Source organism: Crocodylus porosus, unplaced genomic scaffold (genome assembly GCF_001723895.1).
Source record: "Crocodylus porosus isolate Cpor-Errol unplaced genomic scaffold, CroPor_comp1, whole genome shotgun sequence".
Lineage (NCBI taxonomy): Eukaryota > Metazoa > Chordata > Crocodylia > Crocodylidae > Crocodylus > Crocodylus porosus.
In genome coordinates this window covers 7447066-7467696 of record NW_017728939.1, presented here as the reverse complement: position 1 = coordinate 7467696, position 20631 = coordinate 7447066, and positions in this window count along the sequence as shown.

Below are 20631 nucleotides of genomic sequence, written 5' to 3'. Positions count from 1 at the left end.
AAGGTTACATAGTTGGGTGGTAGAGATATGTGCGATGTGATATATATCTAACTAGGCTGTGGACTAATAACCCCACTCCTACCCTATATCATCTGATTTCAGTTCCCCCAGTGAAGTCTGGGTCTGAGTGGTTACATAACCGTGGGAGATGCCTTGTTCCCAATACTGGGGATTTTCATAGAGAATCTCATGAAGTCTTGTATTTCTTTTAAAAGTATCAGCTCTTGGAGTCATGTGAACATTGACTCAGCAGCATTTAATAAATAGCCCTTGTGATTGTAGGAAAACAAATCTTGAAAATATGTTCTGAATATATCCTAACGGCACAGAAACCCAAAGAAAAGAACATGAATCTCACCATTCTTGTTAGGAAATTGGCTTAGAAATTAAGACTTTTTAATTATTTCTTAATGTTTGGGGTTGCCATTATAGAAATTTTCTACCCCTGGGCACTTGCAGTGTCCCTCTTCACATTAGCTCATTTATTAACCCATTAGCCAGTATTGCTGCTGATTTATCCATCAGGCGCAGCTAAAGAATAAGCCACCTGCCCTGGGAGCTGGAAGTCATGCTCTATAGGGCTGTTGTTGCCAATTTCCATGCTCTTTCTCCAGGTTATTTCTATTGGGGTGCATCCATGATGCTCTGTTTCCTTTCCACCTGCTTTCTCAGCAGCAGTAGATATGCTAAAGAGACCCAGTTCCTTTGAAAGGATCATAGCCTTCTGCAAACACAGGGGTCTTTGTGCCAGCCTGACTGCAATATGGAAAAGGCCAAGAAAAGCAAAAAAGAATTTTTCCACTCGCTGCCCTCTCATCGGTGCTTGTGTAAATATTTCTTCCTGGTTTGTCGATTTTGCATTTAACGACATCTGTCACCCGCTTGGCCACCTCTGCTGTATCAGCAGCCAACTCTAGGGGAACTTTATTGCAACGTTAACACCAAGGGCCGGATTTTCAGATGGGCTGAGCGGAGGTTGGTTGGCACTTCTGAGAATCAGGCCCTACATTAGGAGTCGTTTTCTCTTATAAGCGTTTGTCCCTACTCTACACTCAGTTCTCTCAGGAACAACTGCCATGCCACTCTCCTAAGTGCTCTCCAAACAAATCAAACAACTACACAATGGTACTTTAACTCCCACACACCTCAAAGGATAAATTAGCATGGCTTGCTGTGGAATACTTACCAAACCCCAAGGTCTTTTTGCTGCAGGGCATAAGTACGGGTACCTACTGTATTACTTGATTGCATCTGAGCCATGCTATCTTTTGTATGTGTAGAGAAAGAGACTTGGGGTCAGATTTTGAAACAAGGCAGATCACAGCTTGTATTCCATGCATTTTTTATTTTGCTGCAAGATGCCTCGGGAGTAAAACACTGACACAAAGTTTGTCTTAATCCCCAGTTGAAAGGGTTGGGGAAAAGAAATGTCAGAATCACAAGGCACGCATTTCACCCGGTGGGGTTGTTAGATGTTGAGCTAGAGGGGCATTTGTACAGATCAAAGCACACTGATAGTCTGGTTAAAAACTCCTGGCGCTCTCAGTAAGGTTGCAGAGCCCTGGCACCTGTGAGAGCCTCTAGTTGTCCATAACTAGAGGCTACCCATCATCCAGACCAGGGTAGCTATCACCTAATATTCCTAACATTAAAAACAGTGATCAACCAGGCTAAATTGCCTTGCTCTCCAGACAGCCCACTCCACCTCTCTGGCCACATGCATGCCTCTTAGAGAAGAATTAAAATAAACATAGACCTAATTTTCACCTTTCGATGCAACGTGCTAGGGTTGGGGACCGAAGCTGTTTCAAGTTTGTACTTCTGCTTCTTTCCTCCAGGTGGAGATAGGCAGCAGATGATTATTACCTGCAAGCCCTCACCTTCAAGAACAAGGCTGTGCTTTGTTGCAAACTAGAACCCACTTGAAACCCCCTGCTACAGACAGGGTGCTGTTTAAATAATTATTTCCCAGTGCAAACAGAGGATCTGAAATAGAAAGTGAAGTGGCTTGCAGAAGAAGGTCTGTTAAGTTAACGCGTTCACCGTATTACAAATCAAAACACATTTGGTGTAACAAAGGAAAGACTAATACCTGGTAAAGCAACACAGTTACTTCTTTGTAATATGATTATATGTTTCGCAGGTTTCTACTGAACTCATTAAAACCCCCATGGTTACAAAAATTGAAAACCTTCATGTAAGAGCCGCAAAGGGTAATTCCCGGCTGAGATGCTTAGCACAGCATCTATCCGCTCAAAGAGGGACACAACGCCCAGCTACACACATTTCTTATTAAAGAAAGACGCACCTCCTAGCTAAAAGTTTGACCGAGGAGAGTCATCCATTCAGCTCATTTAGTCCCTGAACCCCAAAAGGTCCCGTGTGCTCCCCACCGCAGCACACAGAATAGGGCTGTTCTGAATGCCTGACGCTGGATCCGGGACACTTGGCAGCCCTGGTATGTACCAGCCCAGCCAGTGGTGCTGTGCTGCCCTGTCTGCTCCCATGTCTAATACCAAATGGACAGGCCAGACAGATCTTCCAGGAGAGATACCTGAACCCAAGGGGCCTATTCACTCCTTTTCTGAATGTTAAAGGGGATGTTATGGTTCCTCGCTTCTCTTGGAAAAAAGCAGGATGTAAACAGCATCATTAACTCACACGGAGAATTAAAAATGGACTCCTTGGCAGTCCCTACCAGGGTAACCTCACCCTAGTGGGAGCAGAAGCCAGGAGAGCAAAACAGATGTGAATGGCCAGCTGTGCTCAACACATCTGCTCTTGCACAGCAAAGCTGGCCACACTGGAGGCACTGGCCAAGCCCAGGTAGTGCAGAGAGAAGGGCTGGAAAAGCCCTTCCAAAAGTCTGCAGTTTCAATGCAACCTTGTGCGGTTCTGCCCTTTGCTCTCCCCTCTCTTCCACCCACAAGCTGCACGGTTGCCCGTCCTCTCCACCCCTCCAACGGGCAATGACAAGAACAAAGCTGTGCTCTACAGACAGCCGTCTCCCCAAAACTACCCTCAGTCCTTGCCCCTCTTTTGACACACCACCCCCCATCCCCAGGAAGCATTTCCAGATGCCCTGTGTTAAGGACTCACCATTCAGGATAACTCTCTCTCACCTGTGGTAGGATGGGTCATCCCCATGCACCGGTGACTGGATGGGCCACCCTGACCTTGACCCCCATTTGTCCGCACCACACAGGAAAGCTGCTGGCTCTTAAGCAGACATGCAAGGAAGCAGCAGCAATCTGCTGGATATAGATTATCCCTGAGCTTGTGACTATGAGTCCTGCCACTTCATATATCTCTTACTGTGACACGCCACCCACACACCGTCAGCCATCCCTTATCGACTGGCTTTGTGTCCTTCGCACATTTACACAACAAAGATAGTATGAAGGACCTGTACAGGCTCAGTGGGGTCCAAAGAGCCCCGTGTACCAAATATGCACAATGCCCAGCCTACCTGCACGTGGACTGGGGTGGCATGTTTTCTAGAAGAGAGCGAGGGCTCACAAACTTTTCAATACCCCATTCCCAGGCAGCACAGCCAAATGCCTGGCGGGACCCACCTCCCCAGAGAGCAGCCCTGTGCTATTACACTCACCTGCTTGAGCTCAAAATGCAGTAAATCTGGGTCCCTGGAAGCCTCTCACAGACCAGTCCCATTAAACCAGGGGCGGGCAATTATTTCAGGTGGAGGAGGGCCGCTTACTGAGTTTTGGCGAGCCATTGAGGGCCACATGCCAGGCAGCCGGGGCAGATCGATATTAATTTTCTAAAATTTTTAGGGGCCCTGCGGGCTGGATAGATTGGCCTGGTGGGCCGCATTTTGCCCACCCCTGCATTAAACAAGCACCTTTTGTCTCAGCTGAAAAAGGGGGAGGACCCAGTGCCTCTAAGAGGCCGAGCTCCTTTAAAAATGAATAGAAATTAAAGAGACCTGAAAGGCATCAAATGACCAGTGCAGGATTATGACTCAAAATGCCCAAGGCTTCCTCTAGTTTAGTTTCAACTGACTCAGGCAATGGAGACTTCAAACACTTTCCACGGGGAAACTCTTCCATGGTCAAATGGATCTCAGACTGCATTGCCCAGACTGCGATACCCCTACTCATTTTAGTAGCATTTCATATGGCAAGAATCCAGCTTTCCTTCATTAGGGCTCCTCGTGGGGTGAGAGGTGAGCAAGGCCCAGGATTGGGAAAGATTTCCTTGTATTCAGCTATAAGAACTGTGCAGGAGCTGGAATTTCCATTTTCTAGGAAACCTCCCTGATTTTGAAATCTGACTTGGTCCAAAGGGGAAGAAAACCAAGAAGGTTGTCATTTCCTGCCAAAACAAATGTCCAGAAACGTTGATTTGGGTCAATCAAAACATCTCATTGCGATAAAATTAAAACATGTCCTTCGGGTTTTTACATTATGTTTTTTTGGTAAAAATATTTCATTAAAGAAATTTCCAAAGGTGTCAACGATGGAATATCGCCTCCTAACCAACTTGCTTGCTTTCATATGTTTGAACAAAAGTGCTGCTAAATCAACCTCTTCCTGAAGGAAATAGGAAATTCATTTTTGACAAACAGCGTTTTCTTTCGAGACCTTATTAACCCGTTCTGCAAATATTCCTCTGCTTGTTTGATCACCCAGTGGGGTCACCCTCATGCAGTTCCTCTCGATCTTTGGTGTATGCTTGTTCCCTTTAAATGCGGTTCAACAATCATATCCCAACTTGTGCTCTAGCTGATCTAAGTTTTTCATATTTAGTTCTTTCAGTTTTTCCTTGTCTGAGTCCTCCCCGTTCCTTGATGACTACAATCAGCACAGGACATCTGTGCTTACCCCTAGGTCTTTCTGTAATGTCTCAGTTCTCCTAGTTTCTTTGTCCCTCTGAAAACCTGTGATTTGGGCTATTTTCCCCACATTATATTAATTGGCCTCTTTCTCCAGACTGAATCACCTTTCATTTCTTGTTCTTATTTTTAATATCTCAGGGTTCCTTTACAAATCGTTTTGCTTCTTTCTGCCCCAAGGTAAAGGACAAAAAAACCTGCTCTGAATTCATACGTGCTTTTAAATGGCAGTTACACCAAACTCCAGCTATGCAGCCTCTGCTGCTCAGAGCCCAACCCCACGAACAATACCGTTCATGCTGCTTAATGTGATGAGTCATCAGATTGACTTAAAGGTAATCAGTAGCTAGACTTATGGGGACAAGTACAACCCTGACACAAAATCACTGAAATGACACTCATTTATAGCTGGGATTCATTTTTATGACCATATATTACCTACCAAGAGGTGACTGTCTGAGTTCTCCAAAGGGCCCGTTCCCATCAGGATATAGGGAATCCCTGATGTCATGAACCAGTAGGTGTTTATAAAAGCAAACAATTAAACTACAGATTGAAATACAATCAAATAGGCATCCGCTCAGCTTGAGCACCAACTTTGCCTCTTTTGTTTCCCAGCTAACACCACCATGCCCAGGACTCTGCATGGTGCACAGAGACTTTTAGACCCTGCTAATATATTACATCCCTTCAGATCTGTAATACAAGTGTGAAGGGCTTCAAGATTTTTATCCTGTGTGTGTGTGGGCTTGACGGGTCTCCCCTTGCCCAGTGAATACCCCCCAATATTTCAGTCCTGGATCCCTAGTGCAAGTTTGATGACTTTGGGGAGGGTCTTCTAATACCTCATGGCCTTGTCCTAAACCTGGTTCTGAGATGGCAGCTGGGTCCTTTTTCTCTTCCCACCCCCATCTGCCTGCCTATCTCTGCTCATCTCTGACCTAACTAACTGCCAGGATTTCCCTCTAGCAGGTGCCTGTTAGCCTGCACATGTGACCTCAGAAACTGCGATTTCACCGTCTGTTCACAGTCTGCTTTGGTTATTTATCCGCTTAGCTGGAGGAGGGGAAAGGTAGGAAGGACAATGTGTACCCATGGGAATGTGAAAGAGCAAATGTGGGCTGGGACAGAGAGTGAACTGAAAGGAGTCCAGATTTGGACTTATGGGGAAGGAGATATGTGCAGAGACAGAGATGTCTTTTGGCCTTGGAGACGCTTCAGTCCATCCCTTCGGTCTCACCCCTCCGTCCTTAGGAAAGAGCATTTGATTGTACAGTTACAGGTCCTATAAGCGTGTGACTTTTCAGAGGACTTGGAGGGTGTCCCAGGCAATCATCCCCTTCCCTGGTGTACCACACACGACCCCTCCCCTCCAATTCGGAGGCACCTACCTTCCGCATTTGCCCTTCCTCCCTCACTCACAAATATCAAAAGGGAGATGGCTTTCAAGGCAGATTTAGCATTTGCAAATTGTCCCTCTTTTCTGTGCTCAGGAGTACATCAGGAGTGCTCAGTTGTTTTATTACTGGTTGGAAAATGAAGCCCGCTCCTATCTTTGGGATGGGCAGGGATACAAACAGCAAACCAGGATTTCTGAGTGCCACACGGGTGCCATTTCAGCTCCCAGTACATGGAGAAAAAGCAGGAGGGATTTAAGGAGATGCAGCTTTGAGGAACAGGACTGCTCAGGCATTACAGTAGTGGCTTGAAGACTTGTCCTCCTCTGGGGCTCCACTGTGCCTACAGCACCTGCCATGATGTAGTCCAGAGAGATGTAGCCCCAAAGAGGTGACAAAACAGCACATAGGAGGTGGTATCCCCTTTGCCAGATGAGGGAGCAAAAGCAAAAGGAGGTGAAGGGACTTGGCCAAGGGCACATACCAGCCATTGTAGCAGAGAAGTCTGAGTCTCACGGCCCTGACTCCCCAGCCACAGGCACTTTCCTCCCCCCCAGCAAGCAGGGACCACCTTACCAATGCCAGGGACTTCCTTATGGGGTGGGGGAGAGGGGGAAGAACTATTTTAAGGCTGTAACAAGCTGCAGGGGGGAATAGTTTTTGGGTTTGTTCCCTATATATATATATATATAAAAAAAACTTTACCTCCAACACTCTGCCAAGCAGCCTTTGTGGTTCACTTGGCAGATCAAAGCGTGCTTTGACAGTTGAACCATTAAAAAAACCCAGTACACAGTTCACAGCGGGGTGGGGGGACTGGACGGCAGAGAGGTGTGTTGGGTGGAAACCCCTGCCAGCTGCACGGGCGGCTCCCCAGAGAAAGCAGCAAGCTGCACGCACCTGGGGCGGGGGGCAATGTGAATCTCAAGGGGACCGAGCCTTTAGGATCGGAGTGGAGGGCAGTGCTGGGCACAGCGGACCCCGCATGGCTCACCCCCCCCCCGCCAGCTGTTGGCTGGTGCAGGGCCCCCCCGAGGCAGGCCAGCTGCAGATGAGGGGCTCTCTCCTTGCCCATCGGGGTGCTCCGGATGGGCCGAGCTGGCTCCCCAGGCTCCTAGGGGTGGGGGTCTTTGAATGAATCCTTGCCCCAAGCTACAGCAAAGCCAGCATCTTTGGGGGGGAGCCTATTTCCCTGGGCTCAGCCACCCCTAAAAGCCTCTGGGCTTGAGCAGGGGGGCTTCCTTGAGAGCAGAGAGGGGGGTGGGGGAGCACCCTCCCTGGCTCTCCAACCCCCCAAACACGGGCTCTGGGCTGGGGAAGGGCCCCTGGGTGCACGGCGCTGCAGGAGGCGGGCAGCTGCTGAGCAGCCCTTGCAGCCCCGGGGCGGGGGGGCATGTCCCGCCCTCCCCAGACTCAGCTGCAGCCCACGGGGCGGGGAGGCCGGCGCAGACCCCACCCCCATGCCCGGGCACCCGCGGGCAGCGAACAAAGGGCCGCGGCGGCAGCACAGGAGGCGCCGGTCCATGAGCGAGCCCCGCCCGGGGCAGCAGGACCAGGACCAGCTGCATCCATCCATCCATCCATCCATCCATCCAGGGGCATCCTGCGGGCCGCAGGCAGGGCAGGCAGCGGGTGAGTAGCAGGCTGGGATGCTGGCATCTGGCACGGGGCACCTGGGCTGCACCTGCCGCGGGGCATCAGGCTGCGCCCACCCTGCCCTGGGCTTGCCTTGCCTTGGGGAGGGGGCCGAAGAAGTGTCCGGAGCGAGGTCCTGGGGGTCCCTGGGCGCTGGGGGGGTTTGGCATCACTAGCACCCATGGCCCTACCTCACTGGGGGAAGGGGAAGGCAGCAAAGCGGAGCAGCTGCCGCTAGGGAAGCAGCGGGCAAGAGGACGCCACGGGGTGTGGGGCTTGTGGCAGACCCCTTGGGCTCCTTAAGGGGAGTTTCTCCACCCTGGGGCAGCCACAGCGCCAGCTTCACCCCTGTGTGCCACTGCTCCAAAGGATGGCATGGAGATCTTGGGAAGGGGCTGATCCTGGTCCTGAGTGCAGGTGGACGATGCGGGGGTACCTCTGCTCCCAGCTGCGGGCTCTTAAGGCAAGTCCCTTTCAAGCCCTCCTCTTTGCTTTCTGGCAGCTGCTTGCTTTGAATGAGGATCCAAGACTCATCCATGCCCCTTCTTGGCTCCCAGGGCCAGGAGCTACCTTTACACCACTGGGGAGGGGGTGGTATATCCTACCCTCCAGGTTTAGGAATAGATGGGGGTATTGTCACCCTGGCTGCAAATCCATCGGACTTCAGCTCAGGCCGATGAAAGCATGCAGCGCTGGTTGTGGGAAGTACTGGGAGGAACTGGCAAAGATGGAGAGGATGAAATCTCCTACCAGGACTGCTCCTTCCAAGGATGAGTGCCCCATCCTGTTAACTCCAGGTGATCCTAAAGAGGTTGGAAAATTATGGGAGAGGTTCTTAAGCTTTGGAGGTGCCGGCTTTAAGCAAGTTGTGTCTCCGCTGGCTTCAGAGCAATCTTGACAAACCTGGCTCCCGCCTTCCAAAGACTCCCACATCCACCCTGCTTCGCGTGTCTCACTGAGAAAGGACAAGCGTGCCAAATGCCCAGCAAACAGTGGGTTAAAATCCTGCCCAAAAGCAGCCAGAAGCTCTGCAGCTGCTCCTTCCAGCCATCCTCCAATTAGGCTTAATAGGATAGCGGCAGTCCCTCAGGGGAATGGTGGAGGAGGCTTCTGGGTGGCGGACACGAAGTTGCCTGGATTGCTAGCAAACAGCTCAGGTGCAGGGGGAGTGTGTATGCTCTGGGGCAAGTGGGAGATGCCCAGAGACATGCGTGTCCCTCGTCTTCCCCTGAGTATTTGATCTGGAGCTGCAGGGAGCTCGGTTGTACTGGAACGACATAAAACATGCTTCCCCTGGACCCTTCTCTGCTTGGATAGGTAGACCCTGCCCGGCTGCAGGCTTCCTCCAGACACCTTCTACACCAGGGTTGTTACCCCTTTTCTGTTCCATACAGTAATGGAGCCCAAAGGGGTCATAGATAGATAGGTTGCCTCTAAGCTGGGCAGATTTGCTGCAGAAAGCCACTTGGCTGGCAAAACTTGGCTCCTTTTTAACTCTGAATTATTCACGAGGACTCAAAGTTGTTCGGAGTCTACCAGTAGGTTTATACTTGCATCTGAGCTGCTGATTCAGTGTTTCCCAGCATAAGTGCCGTGGACATTTGCTTTGGGATCTTTGACAGGCCTTCCCCCTCTCCACTTCAAGAGACCGGTGGGCACAGACCAGTGGGTGCATCTACACGTATACTTTACTGCGTATTAGCCTATTTTAATATGCATGAAACCCCATAGGCACTTATGCACATGCAGAGAGGCTGCCCTGATGTGCTGTAAATCCAGCAGCCTCCCGTGTCACGCGTGTTGGCATCCCTGTGCTGAAAAAATGGCTGCAGGGGCAGGGAGCTTTGAACTCAAGCTCCTTTGACAAGCTTTAGTTCAAAGCACATTTTTCAAGTGCAGGGATGCTAATACACAGGGTGCTTTTAATCCACGTGTCTGGCTAATTAAAGTGCCCCACCTCCCGGAGCACATCTATGAATGCCCCATGCTCTTTAGCTAATGCGCATTAAAATAGATTAATGTGCATTTTTCTAGTGCCTCACAATGGAAGTACTAGATTTAATGCACATTACCTACAGGACATTAATGAACGTGCAGATGCAGCCCAGGGGTGGCTGCTGTGACCTAGTCAGCACTTGCACTTGAACTTGCCCGGCTATGCAGAAGGGGCTGCCTAGATCACCCCCCTCCCACCAAAAAAAAGGGAGTTTGTTAGGGCAAGTGTTAGTCACTCAGAAGCAAAATCAGATGCTTCCAGCATATGATCAAAGAGGAGCAGCAGCACAGTCTTGCCAAGTTAGGCTAGCGCGCCTCGATTAGATGCTAATGGGATACTGAGTATAACACGCCGGAGTGCTCTCTGCGCCTGCCTCTCTGGCAAGGAGACATTTAAAGTGGCCCTTCCAGGCTGAACAAAACAATTAGCTCGGAGCTGAATTGCATCATTTGGCGCACGGGGAGTATCCTGTGGGCCTGTGGTGATTTATTTCATTAGTGCTGTGTGAGAGCATGAGCCAGCCTGGCCTTCAGCTCCCTTCTTGCCCAGGGGATTCAATGACTGTATCCAGTTTCAGAGCCTAAGTGGTCGCCTGACCCCCTTAGCAAGGCTGTTTTGTGAAGGAGTTAATCCGAAGTAGGAACATCGGGCTAGAAGGGACATCCCGGGTTACAAGCCAGTCTTTTCTTGTCGCGTCCATAATGTCCCCTCTGTAAACTGATCCACCGTAAACACACTGGTTAGGCTACTATCCCTCCCTATTACCTCCCCCTAGAAGAGCTGCACAGCTACTTTCTCCGTGGGGCCCAGGAACGCTGTAGAGTTTGCTTTAACCTGCAAGGTGTAGCTCAGGTCTTGCTTTATCCCTTCCCTTCCTGGCTGCTAAGGCAGAGCTGTCTTTGCTCGTCTGTCCTTTTCCCTTCATTTCTTGCAGGCTCCTCTTACTCTGGCAGCCTTCTGCTCACTTTTCCAGGTAGATCTGGAGCCCTTCCCTGCAGGGGTCCCAGCAAAGGGGAAAGGAAGCAGGCTTAAAGACTGGTCTGCATTCAAGCCCCCAGTCCCTCCTGCCTAGTATAGTTCCCTTACATGTTGCAAAGTTTGCCTTCTCAAAATAAAGAGCCTGCTGGCTTGCCCCATCCAAACTCATATTCCAGGAGTAGAACTTGTGTCCTTGCTATGTACCATAACCAAGCCTAAAAATATGACCTCTTGTTGGCTCAGCAGCTACTTGGTGGAGGAAATATATATATATATCTCCCTCCCCTGCTGTTTAATTTTCCCTCTGGAGAAACAAGTAATATTCTACCCAGATATTATAGGCCCAATTCTCAGGGGCAGCTGAGGGTCTTCTGGGCTGCTCTGCAATATATAAGGGTCTCTACGTAGGCAGACTTAGTTCCTAGAGGTGGCCGCTGCTCCGGGGACAAGTTGATGTAAGCTGCACATGAGTTTGTCTCCCAGCAAAGCAACAGCAGCTCTAGTACCATGGGAAGATCCATGATCTGGGAAACTCAAGCCAAGATTGACATGGGCTCAGTCTTCTGCAAGGGGTGGGAGGTGAACAAATCCCTGCCTATCGGAAGCAGGAGCAGCTGACAGCCCCCTTGCCCCCGTCTTTCCTGGGAGCAAGAATAGGGTCAGAAACAATCAGGCCCTGTGTATTTCTTTCCAGTGTTTGCTTCTGCCCTTTGGGAAGCATCACATTTTGCAAGATAATCTTAAATGCGTCTATCTAAGCCTCCAGTTTTCCTTCTGGTTAAGATCCAAGCTGTGTGGCAGCATCTCCTCTCAACCCTTCTCACTTTTCTTCCCCCCCCCCCGTGCACTTAACATTATGTCACACCATCTCAGATAGCAGGGAAACAGGCTAATTTAGCAATTATTTCAAAGAGATTTAAGGCAGCATTGACAGGCTGGCAGATGGAAGCTTGTATCCAGCGACTGATTGCAGAGCAGGATGGCCTGCCCCTTCCCCCCAGGACGGTGAGTAGAGGGGCACCTTTCTCTTAAGGTGGAAACTGATGATGGAGAGACCCCAGGCTCCACTGGGTCCCACTGGAGACCATGGCAAAACTCCTTCACTTCAATGGGAACAGATCCCTCACCCAGGAGACTGTAAGATCCTAAGTTGCAGCGGGGATCTGCAACAGCAGCACTCCCTAGCAGGAAGCTGCCAGGGAACATATACCCATGTCTTTGAAGAGCCGCTGGCTGCTAAAGACACTAGGTTGCTAACTCAAGCCAGATTGCAGCAGGTGATGTGGAGATGAGTTGCTTCATATCTCGCTCCTGGTCCCAAGCCAATTAGCATCTGATTTAGACTGTTACAAACAGCTCAGCTTTGTCTATGGAGGCACTGCACGGTTTTTGAAGCCAGACGTTGAGAGATGTTAGTTGGGCATCCAAACAAGCTTTTCCAAAAAGCAAAGCTTTTGCAGAAACACATCAGTTCCAGGAAAGCTTTATCCGTGACTTCTCGGATCTGGGGAGGAACTGCTGGATTGCAGGTCCCTGGCTTTGACCAGAGTAGTCATTGGGCCAGTGGTTAGGGCACTGATTCTCAACCAGGGTGCTGCAGCACTCGGAGGTGCCTAGAAATCCTTTCGAGGGTGCTGCATGGTGTCACACTGTGGTAGCATTTAGGTGCGCAAATTAAACTTAACTCGGGGATTTTAAACTAGAATTTGTAGTATTAAAAAAAAATACCTGCCCTGTTGCTGTTGTCTTGAGTTCTTTGCAACAGAAGAATTGCTCTATTATTTTTCTGTAGTCAGAAAAAAACAAAAAACCCCAAACCAGCAAAAACTGGCATTTTCTGACGAGCACTTGAAGTCCAAAAAGGTTGCAAACCACAGGGTTAGGGCATATCTGGGGAGTGGAAGACCCAGGTTCAAGTCCCACTCTGCACCAGGGCTGAGGTACCTGCTTCTTCCCAGTGGGCACGAGAGACGTGCAGACTATTTGTCTGCGGTAAGCGTGCATGAGCAGTACCACCTCTTCAGGGCTCTTCTCCCAGCTTGCTTAATACTCCCAGAGGGAAGTACCAGCCCTGTTGTTGATGAAGCTACATCGCTCTAATGATGCTCTCCGATCAGCTGGTGCACAACAAGCTCCGCAAGTTGGTTTGCAAACAGTCCCACATCTCTGTGTTATTCTGCTTGGAAGTTTCTCGTCTTTCTACCTTTGAATTTGGAGCCATTGCATAAATAAGAAGGGCCACTTTGTAAAAGGCGGCATTCCCTCAATATTAAAATCAACTCAAGGGTATTAGAAGTTTGCATTGTAATAGTGGACAGAGACCTCCACTAACCTGAGCACCTTTTGTGCCAAGGGCTGCACAAACCAACCAATATCAGTCTGTGGCACAGGCTGCTTCCAATGGAGTGATTTATGGAGGAATAAGATAAATTACTGATTTTATTGGGAACCCCTGCATCCACCACTCTCCTATGGAACCGCCTGGCCTGGCTGCATGTAGAAGCGCTGCTGACACTGGTACAGAAAATTATCATTTAGGCAAAAATCCCATAGTGGCAGATTAGAGGATCTAATAGATCTCAGTGCTTTCAATTCAAGCTTCTCACTCACATGCTCCAGCTCTTCAGCCAGACCCCTTAGATCTTTTAACACCATCTTGGAAAGACTGTGTTTCTCAGTCAGATGACAAGCACCGTATCCCTTACTGCAGGGGGAAAAGAGGAGCATGCAGCCCCAGCAAAGGAGACAATTGGCTCCTAATCCTAACTCTTTGGTGACAACTTTACTTCAGGTCCTTGTGAAGGAACAAACTTATCCAGCAAGTCCTTTGGGTCCTTGACAGGTAACAAATAGGCCAGCAGTGCTCTGAAGAGTTGAGAGCTTGGCTTGGACATGGGCTTTATAGATAAGGTTGCCTCTGAAGTGCATGCTGAAGAAAAACCACCGAGGACGCCCTACACATGGGTTGAACCCAGGGCCACTGAAATTTACTGTCAACCTGCCCAGAAGGTCCCAGGAGCAGCTCAGGCAATTTTATAATAGAGACAAAAAGAGACATAGAAGTCAAGGAACCTGCCTCTATTCTAGGGTCTGTTTGGGGCAGGGTGGGGACCCCCCACTGCATAAGAAGCAGAAACACTTATGATCATGGTTCACTGCATCTTTAGGCCGCCGATACAAAGCCAAGAATCACATTGTTTTTAAAACCTGTTTGAGCAAAGCCCAGCCCACAATATTTTGACCCCTCTCTGCTCATGCCTTTTGAAGGGGGTGGGAGTGGGGTGTGGATGAGAGAAGCTAGAGGCAGTTCTGGACTTTGTCCTTGGGAGTAGCAGGTTGCAGAAGAAAAGGAACCAGTGACTGAAGATTTAAATGTCCTTTCCACTTGCTCTATAAGAAAAGTGGTATTGCCAACCCTGTGCCACCACCACCAGCCTGAAGTGGATGCAGACGGAAGGTCTCAACACTTCAAGCAGCAATTTAACCTATACTATGGCTCAACTCCAGCAGGCAGCCAGTCTAGAAGTATCTCCACTCACTAAAGAGCAATTCCTCCCCTTGATGGTCACAGTCAGACCAGCAGGCAGTTCCCCTGGATCCCAGCCCAGTGCCTACATCCAAGACACCTGCATTTTGTACCCCTGGAACAGCATTTCCTTCCCTCACCCTTTGCCTGCCACATTAGGCTAAGATGCAGGCTCTTCAGGGAAGGGCTGATGAGGCCCTGATCTTGGTTGGTCTCTCAGCACCACTTGCCCAGGCAAACAAGTTCTTTGCTTATTCCTTAATAGTCGTTTACTGTAATATTACTATGATCTCCACTTTTATGGAGCAATTTGTTTTCCCCACCCACAAATAGCTTGGCTCTCGGGCACTCTCGGCAATCAGGAGAAACTGTAGGTGCTCAGCACTTCTGGGGAAATGTAAGGTCTTAATGAAGTGGTAGGTATGGCACAGGAGACTTGTGGTTTGTAGGCTCCAGGCTGGCCGAGGTTGGGCAATGAAATGCAGCGTTGTGGGCCTGGGGGTAGAGATGGTGTCTGCTGCCAACATGTTGCTTCTCATCTTCTACTCCAGCTATAGCATTAAAGGCAAATACAGGAGGTAGAGACACAAGGTGGGAAGGGGCCTTCCTGGCTATAGAGTCATCTCTTGCATTTGCAGGCATTGTCTCCAAGTTCAGTCTTGTGCATCAGCGCCACAAGGCACGTTAAAGCACGTACTCTGAAGTAAGCCACAGACGACAGCAAGGCCGCCCCAGATCAAGCAGCCCCGTGACCTGTATATGTTTAAAGCAGAGGAGTCAGGCATACGGCCCACAGGCCAGATCTGGCTCACAGAGCCCCACCATCCGGCTCTCGGTGTTGCCTCTGGATCTGAGCAGACCCATGTAGGGCATAGCCCTGGGTCTGCCCCACAAACCTCCTCCCCTACCTCCAGCATGCCTGGTCTGGTGGCCACTCCAGCCAGTCTGGGACTCATGCTGCATGCAGCGCAGATCCCTGAATCGCCGGGACGTGCCCCATGTCCAGCTGGATGCAGTGGCATATCTCCAGCATGGGCCCTGGGGTAGCTTGAGCAGATGCCGCATGCAGCGCTGCCCCCAGAGCTGCCAGGGTGGGCACCCCATGGCCCAGTCCAGCCAGGTCAGACACCGCATGCAGCATAGCTTCTGCTCCGGCTGGACTGCACTGCATCTGGAGCATGTTCTAGCCACTCTGAGATTTTGTGCTGCACACAATGTGGATCCCAGAGCAGCTGTAGCAACTGCCCAAAAAGGTAGGCTGGGGGAGGGAGAAGGGGGAGGCAGTCCACGGGCCTGATCTGGTACGCAGACCGGCCCCATGCCATTCATCTGGCCTGTGAAGTCAGAGGAGTTTGACACCCCGAGCTTAAAGTGAACTCATACCATGCAAATCATGCATGGAACATCCACCTCATGTGCTGCATAGATTGCAGCTGCTTCTGGGGAGGGGCACAGTAACTAAACCACACCAGGCTTAGCATGGAAGGCAAGAGGAATCCCACATCCTCTGAAAGCAGACTAGTCACAAAGAGGGAAAGGTGGCCAAGGCCTCGGACTAATGCCCCTGAAGCCTTTATAGAGCTTGCCCTGAGTAGATCTGAGATTCATCTGAACTGCAGGGCTACATCCTGCATGTAAACAGGGTGGAAAACCTTGAGGGAGGGGGTGGGCTGCAGGATGGGAAGAGGAAATGGGATGTTCTGTGCAAGAAGGCAAATGCTGGTCGGAGCAGCAGAGAGGCTGAGCACTAGATAGTGATCCTTCCCCTGGAGGGAGCCGCTCCATGAAATATTGATAGGATTCACACACAGCCAGTCGGGAATGGCGCGCGCTGCATTGCAGAACTCGGAGCCCGCGGGGGGTTAAGCAGTGGTTGTGGGGTACGAGGGAAAAGCTTCCTTTCTGGCACTGATGAGTGCCCCCTCCCCACTGCCAGCCTTGCTCCCAGGTCCTGGGCTCTCTGTGCCACGGCATTTGACTCTTTCATTGCAATGGCTGCAGATGCTTTTGTCCAGTGTGCAAGGGTCTGTTGGGAGCTGTTGGCTTTATCAGGTCTAGGGGTGTGTGTGTGGGGGGTGATCCTGCAGGCTTAAGAAATGTAGTCCCAAGGTGGCAGGGATCAAGAGCTCCCAGGGTCCCTGAGCTGCCCCCTCTCCTTTGCACCAGAAACAATAAGATCTTCAGCTTACTCTAGAGGGCACATTTTGACCGAGCTTTTCCATGCAAACTATGCATGGGTGTTAGCAACCCAACCTGGCTTCTCATGGGAGAGGGGTCCTTGGCCAACAGTTCCTCCCTGTGTCCTTTTGGGCATCATGCCACACCTTGGCCATCCACTCAGACTGCAGCTGCATTTTAGACCTAACCTATTCTGATGGGGGCTTTGACACTGCTATGGCTGGTCAAGATCCTGGCCAGATTAGGCAGCACAAGCTATTGCAGAGCTAGCACTCCAGGTTCCCTGCTTTACCTTAGAAGAGACTCTCCTTGCAGCGTAAGGGCTATGAAACAGTTCAGATCCCATCTAGCAAAAGCCAGCACACCGCCACCTGGCTCTTTAGTCTGCCTTGGGGTGAACCCCCATAAGAGCACCCAGATGTATAACTCTGATTTCTTGTTTTTCCCCTCAATTTGATGGTCTCCCACAATGGAAATTCCCCAACTCATTGCAGCTACTGGTCTCTGGGGCACTGCTGAATTGCTTAGCCATTACTGGGACTAGCGATCCTGCCTGTGATATCCCACGCTGCCAGTCAGAAGCAGAACCCCAGGTAGTGGGATGCATCTCACTCTCCAGCGTGGAAGCGCTGCTGTAGAAACACTCGGTCTCCTTCCAACTAGGTGGTTGCGATTACAAACACTGGGACCAAGTTACCAGTGGAAAAAGAATAACATCATAGAAAATGAGGATTGGAAGGGACCTCAGGAGGTCACATCTAGTCCAATCCCCTGCTCAAAGCAAGACCAGCCCCAACTAGATCATCCCAGCTGGGGCTTTGTCTAGTCAGGTTTTAAAACCCTCCAAGGATGGAGAGTCCACCACCTCTCTGGGGAGCCTGTTCCGGTGCTTTACTACCCTCCTTGTGATAAAGTTTTTCCTAATATCTAATCTAAACTTCCCTTCCTGCAACGTGAGCCCATTGCTCCTTGTTCTGTCATCTGCCACCGCTGAGAACAGCCCAGCTCCATCCTCTTTGCAACCCCCCTGCAGGGAGTTAAATCCCCACTCGGTCTTCTCTTCTCCAGACTAAACAAGCCGAGGTCCCTCAGCCTCTCCTCATCAGTCAGGTGCCCCAGCCATTTTTATTGCCCTCTGCTGGGCTGTCTCCAGTTTGTCCAATTCCTTTCTGCATGTGCAAGGCCAGTCAGGAAGAGGCCATCTCAGTACAACTTAGCATCTAATGTAATGGGCTGAGTTACTCCAGTATGGAGCCAATTCATCCTCAAGTCAGGGGACCCTGTCCCAAGAGAAGATCAGAACTGCCCATCAACCTTGCCCCATCCAGGGGATATTTACACCTCCGAGCCCCTTGCGGTGCCTCGGAAGCAAGCCTGGTTCAGCACAGATCACATCTGGAGTGACCCAGAGCAAGTAGCACAAGAATGACGTCATGCAGAGACACCAGACAGGAGTGATGCCTGCACTCCCCTGGCTGACCTGGTGTCTGCAGTTTGCTCCTGGGTCCTTATGCTTGTACTGCTCACAGGGAACACAGTCTGACCCACCCAGATCCTCTGCTTAGGAAGTTTATTCAAAAGTAATTAGCTCATTGAATGCTCCCCATCCTCGGAGATCCATTAAGGATCTCATCTCAGCCCCACCCCTACCAAGGCCTATATCTGGCCATTCTCTGCTTGCTGTATTGGAGCTAGACTTGATTGGCCCAAAGACTTGGGACCACAGGGTCCATGTGGGATCTAACTTCTCCGGGCACCCACTGGATCTGGCAGGGACATTCAAATGCCAATGTGGCTCAGAGCCAAGGAGGCACCTTCATGCAAGCGCACACAACCAGAAGCCTCCAGAGTTTCTCTTGGCACAACAATGCAACATTGCACGCTGCTGCAGCCCTCTCCCAACCAGTCACCACGGGGAGAGATGTGGAGCCCATTACTCAGACACTAACTGTCCAGGCTTCCTAGGCCTCTGGTCAAATAATGAGCGTATGGCAGAGAGCATGGTCCAGCGCCTGTGGGCGCCAGGACACCCAGGTTCTGTTTCTGGCCATGTCATGGACCTGTGGCAATTTCCTTCCATCTCCTCATCTCTAAATTTGCTGGGACTAAGTTTTCAGGTGGGTGACGCAGGCCTAGGCATTTGATCCCTTCCCCATTAAGGAATGCAATTTTCAGGGCAGTCCCAGATGATCCATGGGACTATGTAGGAGCGGAGCCGAAAGGAGACCCTCAAGAAAGGCCTTTATGAACACCCCCAAATACTAAGCCTGCTCCTGCTCACGTCCCACTGCCTCCCAGCCACAGACTGCGAATGCAAGAGACTGCAGACTGGTGTACAAGGATGGCCATCCGTCTCCCTCCCCACCCCCTGAGCCAACAAAGGAAGCCACAGACCCATTGCTTTTCTGGGGGGCCTTGGATGGGTGTGCTGCGCCTGCGGCTTGGCTACAAGTGCAACCAGCGCTTTGTCCTGAGCCCTGTGGCGACGACTCGGAGCTGCTGCAGTGGGAGGCAGGCAGCAGAGATCTTCCTGGTAGGAGTCTGGGCTCAGGTATGAAGTGGGCCACTGATGGTCAGCTCCAGTACCAAGGGATCCTGTCCTCCCATTACTGATATCACAGTGGCACCTAGGGGCCACGCTGGGCTAAGCAAGGTACAGGCGTAGCATTGGTCTTCAAAAGGAGGCTAGATAGACACCTTGCCAGGGTCATTTGACCCCAGCATCCTTTCCTGCCCATGGCAGGGGGTCGGAATTGATGATCTGCTCGGGTCCCTTCTGACCTGACCAACTATGAAACTACGGTCCCTGGCACATGGAGCCTACGGTCCAAGGGTGCTAGACAAGGGAAGGAAGGACAACGTAAGCAATGCGACTCACACAGGGTCCCAGAGCTGGACAAGAGAAGAGCTGCTTTGAACCACTTCTGGCTCCCAGAGCACTGCCTCCTAAACCAGCAAATAATGCAAGACACACACCATCTCTGGGCCTGTTCTTCTTAGGAAGATTTATCTGCTTGCCCATCCATCCCTACCCTGGGGTTTCCCTACAGGCTAGCAGTGTGCAGTGACTATTTTTGAAGATGAACAGCATCTGCAACAGTGAACAGGGACCCTGGTGAGATGAGCACATGTGCTATGAATGGGAACTAGAAAGACATTGCCATGCCTGTGACTGAGAAGGAAGGTGACTGCCCCTCGACATATGCCCCAAAGCCATCGAGACAAGAAGTTGCGAGTTCCAGTGCAGGGCAATCAATAATCACACTTTCAGTCGTCTCCACTCAAAGTGCACTGGAGACCCTCTGTACAAGCCTGTGGGTCTAATGGCTTATCGATCCAGATCACACTTTCCATTAAGCCTAGCACTTCTCTCTGCCTCGCTGCTAGCCAAGGACAGAGAGCAGAGCACCAGCTGAGAGGAAACACATTGAGGCTTGTCTTCCTGTCAATCCCCAGGCTCTGTGCATGATGTGAATCCAGTCTGTGGTTTGGGAAAGGGAAGTGTTGTGAAGCACCTGACTCGCTCCATTTACCCAAGGATATGTGGATGGCCCAGGCCCTGCTTGGGTCTCCAGAGAAATTTATCTTCAGGAAGGCTGTGCAGAGAACACCAATTAATATTCCCAGATCATTTGATTACCTGTTTTAATCAGTCACCAGCCACATGATGCACAGGCCCTTTCGGTAAATCCACGCGCACCAAGGGCACTGCAAAAGGGTTTAAAGTTTCCTGTGGATCTGGGAAGCGCAGTCACCCTCACTTCCAACCCGAGCCCTACTTTCCGATAGGAGTATTGCAGAGGTGGCTTGGCCAAGAAACCTGATATTTCCAAGTGGTAGCATTTTTGACCTACCAGCTATAATGGAAGTGTCCTTTTGCTCCATTAACTGGATTATAGCTGTGTTCCAGCATTAAGAAAGCATCCAATTTGCTACAGAAACAGGAGGATCTCCATCACTAACTATTTTCACACCAGGCACCCAGAATGGGGTGTGCTCATCCACTTAGCAGTGGATCCAAATAGAAGCAGACCCATGGAGGGCAGCAGGTATAATTGAATAGACA